The 12,512-nt window shown below is 40.6% G+C and overlaps 1 protein-coding gene across 22 annotated transcripts in view; it reads right to left on the reverse strand.

Moving 5' to 3' along the window:
* The window catches only part of lrrc7 (leucine rich repeat containing 7), a 607,301-nt gene that overhangs the window by 375,149 nt on the left and 219,640 nt on the right, over nt 1-12,512 (reverse strand). The gene's annotated exons all lie outside the window — the stretch shown is intronic.

Consider the following 12,512-nt stretch of genomic DNA (forward strand, 5'->3'; position numbering starts at 1 on the left):
ACCATACCAGTCAACATCCTGGTAAACCTCCTCTGCACCCGTTCCAGTGCCTCCCCATCCTTCCTATAGTATGGCGACCAAAACTGCACACAATACTCCAGATGCGGCCGCACCAGAGTCTTATACAACTGCAACATGACCTCAGGACTCCCGAACTCAATTCCTCTACCAATAAAAGCCAGTACGCCATATGCCTTCTTCACCGCACTATTTACCTAGGTGGCAATTTTCAAAGTTACAGAATAATTCTGTACTAAATCATTTCTGGGATCAAATTTTGTACCTCTTTACAAAGAAAGATAGCTTGGACTATTTATCTTTTTGAGTTCATTTATCCAAGAATTTCAAATATCAAAGAAGACACAAAGTTGCGGTATCCAGTGAATGAAAAAAATGTTGATTCTAGATTAGAGTGGTGCTGGAAAAGCACAGCAGTTCAGGCAGCATCCGAGGAGCAGGAAGATCGACGTTTCGGGCAAAAGCCCTTCATCAGGAATAGAGGCAGAGTGCCTGTAGGGTGGAGAGATAAATGGTCATTTATCTCTCTACCCTGCAGACACTCTTCCTCTATTCCTGATGAAGGGCTTTTGCCCGAAACATCGATTTTCCTGCGCTCCTCGGATGCTGCCTGAACTGCTGTGCTTTTCCAGCACCACTCTAATCTAGAATCTGGTTTCCAGCATCTGCAGTCCTTGGTTTTACCTAGAAAAAAATGTTGAGTCCATAGTTTTTTGTTTAAACAGAAATACAAGTTATTTGTTTCCATTTGCATGCTGCTACATTTCCACTAAGCAATCTGAGTCTCGACAAAAACCAAAATAGAAAGATGTGTCCTCTCATCCTCTAAGGATTTTAGGGTCGCCTTGTTTTTTCCAAAAGACTAGATTCCCTACAGGGTGAAAACAGGCCCTTCAGCCCAACAAGTCCACACTGACCCTTTGAAGAGTAACCCGCCCAGAACCATTTCCCTCTGACTAATGCACTTAACACAATGGGCAATTTAGCGTGACAAATTCACCTGACCTGCACATCTTTGGACTGTGGGAAGAAGTTGTGGATTGAGTTGTGGATTGATTGAAAGAAGTTGTGGATTGAGTTGAGTTATCAAAAATTTATTTCAGACAACTATGTAACAGGAAATGCTGTTAAATATCAAACCTATGACCTTGGTCATTTGGCTATTGGATAGCAAAAAAAAAGTGCAGTGCTTGGGTGTTTCTTTTGCTCATACTCTCTGCAGATGTCTGGAAATGTGTGTAAAGAAAGAGCTGATCAAAATTTATCATTGTTAAAACAACTGATGAAATTTAATTTTGAAAAATGTAAGGTGCTATGCATAGGATGAAAAAATGGATGGTAGGAATACTCTATTAATGTTGATGAAAAGAAATCAGTGTTAGTAGACTCAATGTTAAATGTGTTCAGCCATCGATCACGACAGCTGGAAGAATATTGATCTACCTAACAAGACAGGAGACTATAAGTTCGATGAGGTAGTGATCAAAATGCAACTAGACTACTGTGTCCAGTTGTGGTTGATAAGACAAAACAAGGACGGTAACTGCAGACTGAAATGTGGAGAACCACCAGGCTGATCATCATCATCAGCAGCAGCAGCAGTGATTGTCCCTTAATTCAAGGATGATGTTTACTCAGGGGCACAAGTTTCTGTGAAGGATCATGTGACAGGCCATTCTTGTTTCACAGATCTTTAGGCATATGAGGCAGATGTCCCACAAGATAATGAAATCCAGAGTGCAGGATGTACTGCCACTTCTTTCCTTTTCTGCCTCATTCTGCTTTGTCATTTACAGGTGGATTGAGGAATGATACAGCTTAATCGATGAATTGCCACCACTGAAAAACTGATAGCAAGATCCTACTAGTTATTAATGTCGATGTTCCTTTGTTTCAGTGAGAATTTCATTGTGTCTTTGTTGTGTTTTATTTGTTCTCCTCTGGAACAAATGAAAGTTGAAGGCGTATACTTTAAGAGAGAGTGAATGCTGTTCTGAACTGAAAGCTTACAAACACCTGTTATGACGAGATGATAGTCCCAGAGTTACTGAAAAACTGAAAATATGTAGCATTTGGCTGTGAAATGGATACCTGAGTTTTTGTGGCTGTTTTGACAACAATTCAAATTTAGCCAGCCAATCAGTTTAAATTATGCCCCAGGATACTAAACCCAGTCGAGTTTGAATTTATTGTTTTACCAACATCAAACCAATGAGGTGATCCAATGTTGGGGATATAAAAAATGTGGACATTTTAAAAAATGGAGAGAGAACAACTGCCATCAAGACAGATACAAGAAATTTGAAAACCACTCTCTATCAAAGGTACCGATTCATATGAAACATTCTCGCAGTAAAAAGAAAGAAGATTACCCAGGGAATTCAGCAGCCAGAAGAGTAAAGCCACAGAAGATGACAGTGGCTATGTGGTTTTGATATTAAGTTGGTGTAATTTTAACAAGCATCTTATTAGAATAGCATATTATTGTGGAGTTGGAGGCAGGTAGTAAGCAGTTAAGAGAAAGGGGGCTTAGAGTTCTGATAGTTGTTGTTTAGTGTTCAGTTTTAGAGTTAAAAAATATATTGATGTTATTTTCTTTAAATAGTGGAATTTAGGAGCTCTCTGTCACTCATAATTTAACAGATTACGAGACGAGGGGAGCTTTTCTGGGTGTTTGGTTTAATTAAGAGAAGAGTTCACCACTGTGTCATAACACAAGACTTGTCTTAAGGTACGACCTGAACTCAAAGGTTGTGAGGCTGCAAGAATCTGAGAGAGAAAGCAGAAAGATAAAGGCAACTAGTCGTGCATCTTGAGGAAACAAAAACAAATCGCCGACTGTGTAAAATGTGCATCGGAGCTTACAATAAGATTAAAGAGACCAAATTCATGAAGATTTGAGTGAAATAATTAATTTCTTTAGCTTGGCAGAGGGAAGAAGATCCAATTTGTCCTTCATCATGAAAATCAGATTGAAAATTAGAAGCCATCCAAATGGAAAAGGGGAAAAGAAGCAATACACCAGAAGCAGAGAATGGTCTTGGATTGTTTCCTAGAAAATTAAATGCCTACTTCAGAGACAGAGTAAAGTATAATCTTGGAAACATTTTAAATATTCTTAAAAGTTAAATAGGGGTCTATTTTCCATTAACTACCCAATGTTTGGTAATAATGCTTTTAGTCTGTTTACAGTAAAAGTCTGAAACCCAAAATCTTGTAACGTGATCCCTGTAATCCATACAGTCATACAGCCCAGAAACAGACCCTTCAGTCCAATTCGCCCATGCTGATCAAGTTTCCCAAACTTAACTAATCCTACTTGGCTGCATTTGGCCCACATCCCTCTAAACCTATTCATGTACCTATCCAAAAGTCTTTTAAACTGTACCTCTGACAGTTAATTCTACATCCAAATCACCCATTGTGTGAAAAGGTTGCCCATCAAGTCCCTTTTAAACCTTTTTCCTCTCACCTTAAAAATATGCCCCCTAGATTTGAACTCCCCCACTACCAAAGCAAAGATCGTTGCCATTTACCTTATCTATGCCTTTCATGATTTTATAAACCTCTAAAAGGTCACCTCACAAACTCCTACACTCCAGTGAAAACAATCCTAGCCTTTCCAGCCTCTCCCTGTAACTCAAACTCTCCATTCCCACCAACATCTTGATAAATCTTTTCTGAACCCTCTCCAATTTAATAATAGCAAGGCAACTAGAACTTAACATAGTATACCAAACATAGCCTTATCAATATCCTGTACAATCTCAACATGATGTTCCAACTCTAGATTCAATGGTCTGAGCAATGAGGGCAAGCGTGCTAAATGGCTTCTTAACCACCCTGTCTACCTGTGACGCAACTGTCAAAGAATTGTGTATCTGAAGCCTTAGGCTGATAGGCCCTATCATTAACTGTATAAGTCCTGCTCTTGTTCATTTTACCAAACTGCAATACTTCACATTTATCCAAAATAAATTCTATATCCCACTCCTCGGTCCATCGGCCCAATTGATCAAGATCCCTTTGTAATCTTAGATAACCTCTTCACTGTCAACTATACTACCAATTTTGTGTCATCTGCAAACTTAATTCAAATAAGTTTTTGATCTTTATGGGATCATAATAATAGTTTGCACTTCTTGATCAAGATGTTACATCATAATTGTTCAGTGACAGTTCTTGCATATTCCTTGGTGAATTTATACACACACATACCCAAATTAGAACAGCCTGTGGCTTGGAGGGAAATGTAACTTGTCACTTTTCAGCTGTGCCTGAATGGTATTCTTGCTGCATGTGGGCCTACATTAGGCTTTATTATCTGAAGGTTTGCAAATAGAAACAAACATTGTAAAATCATCAGCAAAAATCCCAGCTTCTGACCTAATGATGGAGGGAAAATCATGGATGAAGTAGATGAAAATGTTGGGCCTAGGACACTATCCTGAGGAGCATCTGCTGCAATGACATAGGGCTAAACCGCTAGGCTTCAACAACAACTATTTAACCAAAAACTTTGACACAAATGTTTAGAAGCAGATTTTAACAAACTGACACACTAACTTGTCTATTTTTCTTTTACATTCTAATCAATTGCCACATATTCCAAACATTTTCTACCTACAAACCTTCAAAGGATATAAATTTCTGTTGGTTATAACAATATAGGAGTAGAGGCACTAATCTATTTAAAATAGGACTTTTTCCCTAGAGCGTCGGAGGCTGAGAGGTGACCTTATAGAGGTTAACAAAATTATGAGGGGCATGGATAGGGTAAATAAACAAAGTATTTTCGCTGGGGTCGGGGAGTCCAGAAATAGAGGGCATAGGTTTAGGGTGAGAGGTGAAAGATATAAAAGAGACCTAAGGGGCAACTTTTTCACACAGAGAGTGGTGCGTGTATGGAATGAGCTGCCAGAGGAAGTGGTGGAGGCTGGCACAATTGCAACATTTTAAAGGCATTTGGATGGGTATATGAATAGGAAGGGTTTGGAGGGATATGGGCCAGGTGCTGGCAGGTGGGACTAGATTGGGTTGGGATATCTGGTCAGCATGGACGGGTTGGACCAAAGAGTCTGTTTCCATGCTGTACATCTCTACGACTCTATGACTGTGACTCTCTCACAACTATTTCTGTACTTGGCATAACATCAGTCAATGAAGAGTTTTCTCCAAATTGTCTTTAGTTTCAATTTTACTCAGACTGTCAGAAACTACACTTGATTAGATGTTGGTGTGATGTCTTGTCAGTCATTCTCAGCTTACCTTTCGAAGGCATTCAGTTCATTTTTTCATGTTTAGCCCGACAACAAAACAAGATCCAAAGTTAAGTAATCTAAACCGCTAGGCTTCAACAACAACTATTTAACCAAAAACTTTGACACAAATGTTTAGAAGCAGATTTTAACAAACTGACACCCTAACTTGCCTATTTTTCTTTTACATTCTAATCAATTGCCACATATTCCAAACATTTTCGACCTACAAACCTTCAAAGGATATAAATTTCTGTTGGTTATAACAATAGAGGAGTAGAGGCACTAATCTATTTAAAATAGGACTTTTTCCCTGGAGCGTCGGTGGGTAACTTATTGGTTAGTAAGTACTACATAATAATATTGTTCATGATTGAGAGTGGGCTGATAGGGTGAAAATAGGCTGGCTTAGAATTATCCTGCTCTTTGTGGACAGGTGCCTGCTGCATGGGTAAGTCTTAACATGTTTCAATAGATTGACTAAAAATATTTACACCTGAGTAATTATGTTTCAACTGGCTTACTTGATGGAGTTTGAGGTATTAAATCTGAGAGTTATTGGATCAAATCTGGTGTTGCACAATTATTGTGAGCTCTTTTGGTGCAAAAGATAGGTCCCTACCTCTGTGACATAATGTATATAGATATTTTTAATCATCCTATTCAGACCTGGGTAATTTCCAATTTTTTTTTTCAGGGAAGTGCTGAGGTTATGGCTCTCCAGGAATTGCATGGTTAGAAGTTGCCTACTTCTACTGGCTTTTGAGATGACATACAATGAATTGAATTGCCTGAAACTTGGCATTTGTGATGGTCAGGGCTCAGGAGGAGGATGAGATGGACAATCCATTTGACAGTCCTGAATAAAAGATGAATGCAAATGCTTCAGCCTTGTCTCCTGCATAACAAAATGTTTGATGTTTGTGGAGCTTTATACCGTTGGTTGTTTAGTAGCTCATCACCATCATGACTCCAAGTGGTCACATTGATCCATTTATTGTACTTATGTCTGTCTACAGAATGTTGCTTCAACTTTTTTGGCATGTATGTTGAGCTGTATTGTTGCATCACTACATTGGTGCCTTATTTCTAGGTACTTGTGATGATATTATGGCATGCTTTTCTACATTCAGCAGAGGGGAGAGTGAACCCTGGGGTGATGTCAGCGTTGTAGGCCCAGCAGCAAAAGATGCTGCCTGAGGATCAGCGACTTCAACATTAGTTGGGTCTGGCATAGACTGCGGCAAGGTGGTGATGGTTCTGAGCAGCTCAGAACTTGGATGTAGATGGACTTCTCTTTAAGCTATATCTTTTCATTTTTCTCTTTTTCTTAAACTATCAAAATGGCATTGTATTGTGGTGATCGATGAAACCTTTTCACTGCATTTTATTGTATTTCTCACTGTAAAATACATGTGACAATAAAAATCGTTCATTCATTCATTTACTCATTTAAACAAGGTTTGTCACCTGGTTTTATGACACTGGAAGAGTGTGGAATGTATTGAGCCATGAGATTACAGATCACATTTGAATATTCCGTTGCTAGTCTTGGTCTACAAAACTTCACGGTTACCCAGTTTGAAGCTGTTAGATCTGTTCTAAATCACAAATGCCAGGCTATGACCATCACCAATAAGAAATAATCTAACAATCAATAGTGTTACCATCACTGACTCCAACACTATCAATATCCTGGAGGTTACCATTGACCAGAAATTCGGATTTGCCACATAAACACAGTTGCTAAAAGAGCAGGTCAGAGGCTAAGAATGCTGCAGCCTCCTTACTCCTCAAAGACTGTCCACCATCTACAAGGCACAAGTCAGAACTGTGATGGAATACTCCCCAGTTGCCCAGAAGGATGCAGCTCCAACAACACTCAAGAAGCTTGACACCATCCAGGGAAAAGTAGCACACTTGATTGTTACTATATCCTCACCGTCCACCACTGACGATCAATAGCAGCAGTGTGTATGATCCATAAGATGTGCTGCAGAAATTCATCAAAACTCCTTAGACAGCACCTTCCAAATACATGACCACTCCCATCTAGTAGGCCAAGGGTAGCAGATACATGGGAACACCATCATCTTCAAGTTTCCCTCCAAGCCACTCACCATCCTGACTTGGAAATATTTGTTGTTCCTTCACTGTCACTGGGTCAATCTCTTGGAATTCCCTGCAAAATGGTCAACCGACAGCAGGTGGACTGCAGCTCACTACCACCTTCTCAAGGGCAAACAGGGATCAGCAATAAATACTGGTCAGCCAGCAATACCCACATCCCACAAATGAATTTTTTTAAAAATTCATTTTATATAGTGGTGGTAACACCGACACTACAAGGATATCTTAAATGAAAATGTAGCACTTACAGTCATAGAGACATACAGCACAGAAACAGACACTTCGGTCCAACTTGTCCATGCCGACCAGATATCCTAAATTAATCTAATCCTGTTTGCCAGCACTCGGCCCAGATCCCTCATTCATATACCCATTCAGTTGTCTTTTAAATGTTGCAATTGTACCAGGCTCCATCACTTCCTCCGGCAACTCATTCCATACACGTACCACCTTCCGCGTGAGAAAGCTGCCCCTTCGGTACCTTTTAAATTTTTCGCTCTCACCTTAAATATATACCCTCTAATTCTGGATTCCCCCACTATGGGAAAAGACCTTACCTATTTACTGTATCCATCCACCTCATGATTTTATAAACCACTATAAAGCCACACCCCAGTCTCTGACATTCCAGAGAAAACAATCCCATTTCTGAACCCTTTCAAGTTCCACAACATCCTTCTGAGAGGAGGGAGACCAGAATTGCAAACAATATTTCAAAAGTGGCCTACCCAATGTCCTGTACAGCCTCAACATGCCCTCCCAACTCCTGTACTCAATGCACTGACCAATAAAGGAAAGCATACCAATTGCCTTCCTCACTATCCTATTTGCGACTCCACTTTCAAGGACCTATGAACCTGCACTCTGAGGTTTCTTTGTTCAGCAATGTTCCCGAGGACCTTACCATTAAGATGGAGAAGTCCTGCCGTGATTTGCCTTTCCAAATGCAGCACCTTATATTTACCTAAATTAAACTCCATCTGTCACTCCTCAGCCCATTGGACCATCTGATCAAGGTCCCATTGCATTCTGAGGTAACCTTTTTTGCTGTCCACTACACTTCCAGTTTCGGTGTCATCTGCAAACTTATTAACTATACCTCCTATGTTCACATCCAATTCATTTATATAAATGTTGAAAAACAGTGGATGCAACACTGATCCTTGTGGCCCACCACTGGTCACAGGCCTCCAGTATGAAAAGCAACCCTCTATTGCCACCCTCTGTCTTCTATCTGAGCCAGTTCTATATTCAAATGGTTAGTTCCACTGCATTCCACCTGATCTAACCTTGTTAACCAGTCTACCATGAGGAACGTTATCGAATGACTTACTGAAGTCCGTACAGATCACATCCACAGTTCTGTCCTCATCAATCCTCTTCGTTACTTCGTCAAAAACTCAATTAGGTTATTGAGACACGATTGCCACCAACCAACTCCACCACTCCTTTGCTGAATACTTCAACTCCCCCTCCCACTCTGACAAGGACATGCAGGTCCTCAGTCTCCTCCATCGCCAAACCCTACCACCCGACACTGGAGGACGAATGTCTCATTTTCCACCTTGGGACCCTGCAACCACATGGGATCAACGTGGATTTCACCAGTTTCCTCATTTCCCCTCCCCCCACATTATCTTAGTCCCAAGCCTGAAACTCGGCACCGCCCTCTTGACCTGCCCATCACCTTTCCCATCTATTCACTCCACCCTCCTCTCCAACCTATCACCTTCTCCCCCACCTTCATCTACCTATCTCATTCTCAGCTACCTTCCCCCCATCCCCACCCCCTCCCATTTATCTCTCAGCCCCCCTGGTCCACAAGCCTCATTCCTGATGAAGGGCTTATGCCTGAAACGTCAATTCTCCTACTCCTTGGATGCTGCCTGGCCTGCTGCGCTTTTCCAGCACCACACTCTCGACTCTGATCTCCAGCATCTGCAGGCCTCAGTTTCTCCTCAATGACTCTCATGCACAAAGTCAAGTTGACTATCCATAATCAGTCCTTGCCTTTCCAAATACATGTAAATCCTGTCCCACAGGATTCCCTCTAAAAACTTACCCACCACTGATGTCAGGCTCACTGGTCTGTAGTTCCCTGGCTGTTCCTTTTCCTTATCAATAGTGGCACAACATTAGCTAACCTCCAGTCTTCTGGCAACTCGCCTGTGGCTACCAGTGATACAAATATCTTAGGAAGGTGCCCAGCAATAACCTCCCTACCTTCCCAGAGAGTTCTAGGGTACATCTGATCAGGTCCCAGGGATATATCCACCTTCATGTGTTTTGAGGTGTCCAGCACCATCTCCTCAGTAATATGGACATTTTTCAAGATGTCAGTATTTACTTCCCCAATTTTTCTACCTTCCATCTCCTTCTCCACAGTAAACACTGATGCAAAATAATTGTTTAGTATCTCCCCAACCTCCCGCAGCTCCACACATAGGCAGACTTGCTGATCTTTAAAGGGCCCTATTTTCTCCTTAGTTATTCTTTTTCCCTTGATGTATTTGTTGAATCCCTTTGAATTCTCCTTAACCTTATTTGCCAAAGCTATCTCATGTCCCTTTTTGCCCTCCTCAAGTATACTCTTACTGCCTTTATACTCTTTGAGGGATTCACTTGATCTCTGCTGTCAATATCTGACATATGCTTCATTCTTTTTTTTTGTCCAGAACCTCAATGCCTCTGGTCATCCAGCATTCTCTACACATACCAGCCTTGTCCTTCACCCTAACAGGGACATACTGTCTCTGGATTCTCGTTATCTTATTTTTGAAGACTTCCCATTTTCCAGACATCCCTTTATTTGCAAACATCACTCCCCCACCACCCACCCCAGTCAGCTTTTGAAAGTTCTTGCCTAATACCATCAAAATTGGCTCTCCTCCAATTTAGAACTTTAACTTTTAGATCCAGTCTATCTTTTTCCATCACTATTTTAGGACTAATAGAATTATGATCACTGGTCCCAAAGTGCTCCCTGAGTGACAGCTTAGTCACTTGCCCTGCCTTACTTCCCAAGAGTAGGGCAAGTTTTGCACCTTCTCTAGTAGGTACGTCCATGTACTGAATCAGAAAATTTTCTTGTACACACTTAACAAATTCTTCTCCAACTAAGCCCTTAACACAATGGCAGTACGAGTCCATGTTTGGCAAGTTAACATCCCCTACCATTACCACCCGATTATTCTTACTTCATCTCCACAAAGACAATGCACTGGTCACTCCTTCAATGCTGTCCTGCTTTTTGTGGACAGGCATGTGCTGCATAGGTCATTGATAGATATACATGCCAAAATTAAATTGGTGAGGATGAAATCAAGCAGTTTTATTCTCCTGTTTGATTTTAATTATCATTGACCCAGTATGACAGCTATTTCCTCCAGGATAGCAGTGTTGACCCAAGTCACTCTTAGTGATGGACACTGAAGCCCACTTGCAACAACAGACCTGGAACTCAGTAGCTTATGTTCTGGTGTCACTACTTAGCTTCTTCACATATGCTCAGTAGGTACTCCCAAAAGGAGATTGTTATTAGTTAATCTTTTACTACAAATGTCCATCCATTCTCCTGCCTTAGTCTATATTCTCACTGACGATGTATACAATTACAGAATTTTCGACATTCTCCAACCTCCACTACATGTACACAGAGGAAAAAATCTGAAGGACTGTTTTACAAATCTCCTCAATGTTCCTTTGAAGGTTTTAGAGAGCTAGTGCATGCCAAATTGCCTCTCTGAGGATCTTCAGCCCCGATCTCAGTCACTATTGGTGGTGTTGTCATAGTTAGCTCCTGAGGATCAAGGTATGTAGCCTATTCTGCTACTGGTTTCTTTTCATCAGTTCATCTTTTTTCAGCAAAATCCATATTCCTTTGAATAAGGCCATTTGGTTTTTTGACAATGTACATAATTCTGCTTGAAGGGACTAGACCAACACTGTGCATTTGTGCTGCTGATCCCCAAAACACAAACAAATGCCTTCTTTCAATATAGTTGGTTGTAAGCCTCAGGTAATTAAGAGTCAATTTCAGTGGTGTAGTTTGGGATCACATGTAACCCAGAGCTGGTAAGGACAGCAGATTTCTTTCCATAAAGATCTAGTTGGATTTTTAAGACAATCCAGTTGTATCATGGTCTTCATTACTGAGATTTACTTGCTATCCTAGATTTACTTCATACAATCAAACTCACTGGTGGCCATAGTGGGATTTGAATTTGTTGGTTTTAGTTCAAACCTCTTGATAACACTATGTAACCATACCAGAGTATGTATGCATTCAATACTTTCTCAATCAAATTTTAAAATCATACAAAATGCTTTTTAAATGTTCTTTTGTGTCCACATGTTCATACCTGATACTTGTACAGTAACATATTTTTAAAATGTTAACCTTTCATTCTTGGGTCACAGCTTCCAATTAACTTGATTGTCAGTTTTCCACATTCAGAAGGATCACTACGTGAAGGAACATAAAATGTCTTTTCTCCCCTCATCACTGGCATTACAAGGGACAGAGCAAGATACAACAGAACAGTTGCTGGTGTAAATTGTACACTTAAAGTTGTCTGAAAAGAGTGCTAGAAGTGAATGATATTGCGGCACGCCTGACCACATACTACGTTAAAGCTATTCCTTGACTCAAACAAAAAGCAGTACAGTACAGGAATAGGACCTTTAGCCCACCAAAGCTGTACCGACATATGGCATCCTTCCTATACTAAAAACAACTTGCCTCTGTATGGTCTGTATCCTTCTAATCCCTCCTAATCATCTATCTGTCAAGTTGTCTCTCAAACATTGCTATTGTACCTGCTTCTACCACCTCCTCTGGCAGCCCTCCAGGCACTTACTACCCTCTGTATAAAAACTTGCATCTCATGTCTCCTTTAAATTGTCCTCCTTTTACCTTAAAACTATGCCCCCTAGTAACTGACATTTCTAAAAACTGAAATAACTGCAGTTGCTGGAAATGAGAAACAAAAACAAAAACAGAAATTTCTGGGAAAACTCAGCAGGTCTGGCAGCATCTGTGGGAAGAAAACAGAGTTATCATTTCAAGTTTAGTGATCCTTCTTCAGAACTCGAACTCGAAATGTT

This window comes from Chiloscyllium plagiosum, chromosome 11, assembly GCF_004010195.1.
Source record: "Chiloscyllium plagiosum isolate BGI_BamShark_2017 chromosome 11, ASM401019v2, whole genome shotgun sequence".
In the NCBI taxonomy this organism is placed as follows: domain Eukaryota; kingdom Metazoa; phylum Chordata; class Chondrichthyes; order Orectolobiformes; family Hemiscylliidae; genus Chiloscyllium; species Chiloscyllium plagiosum.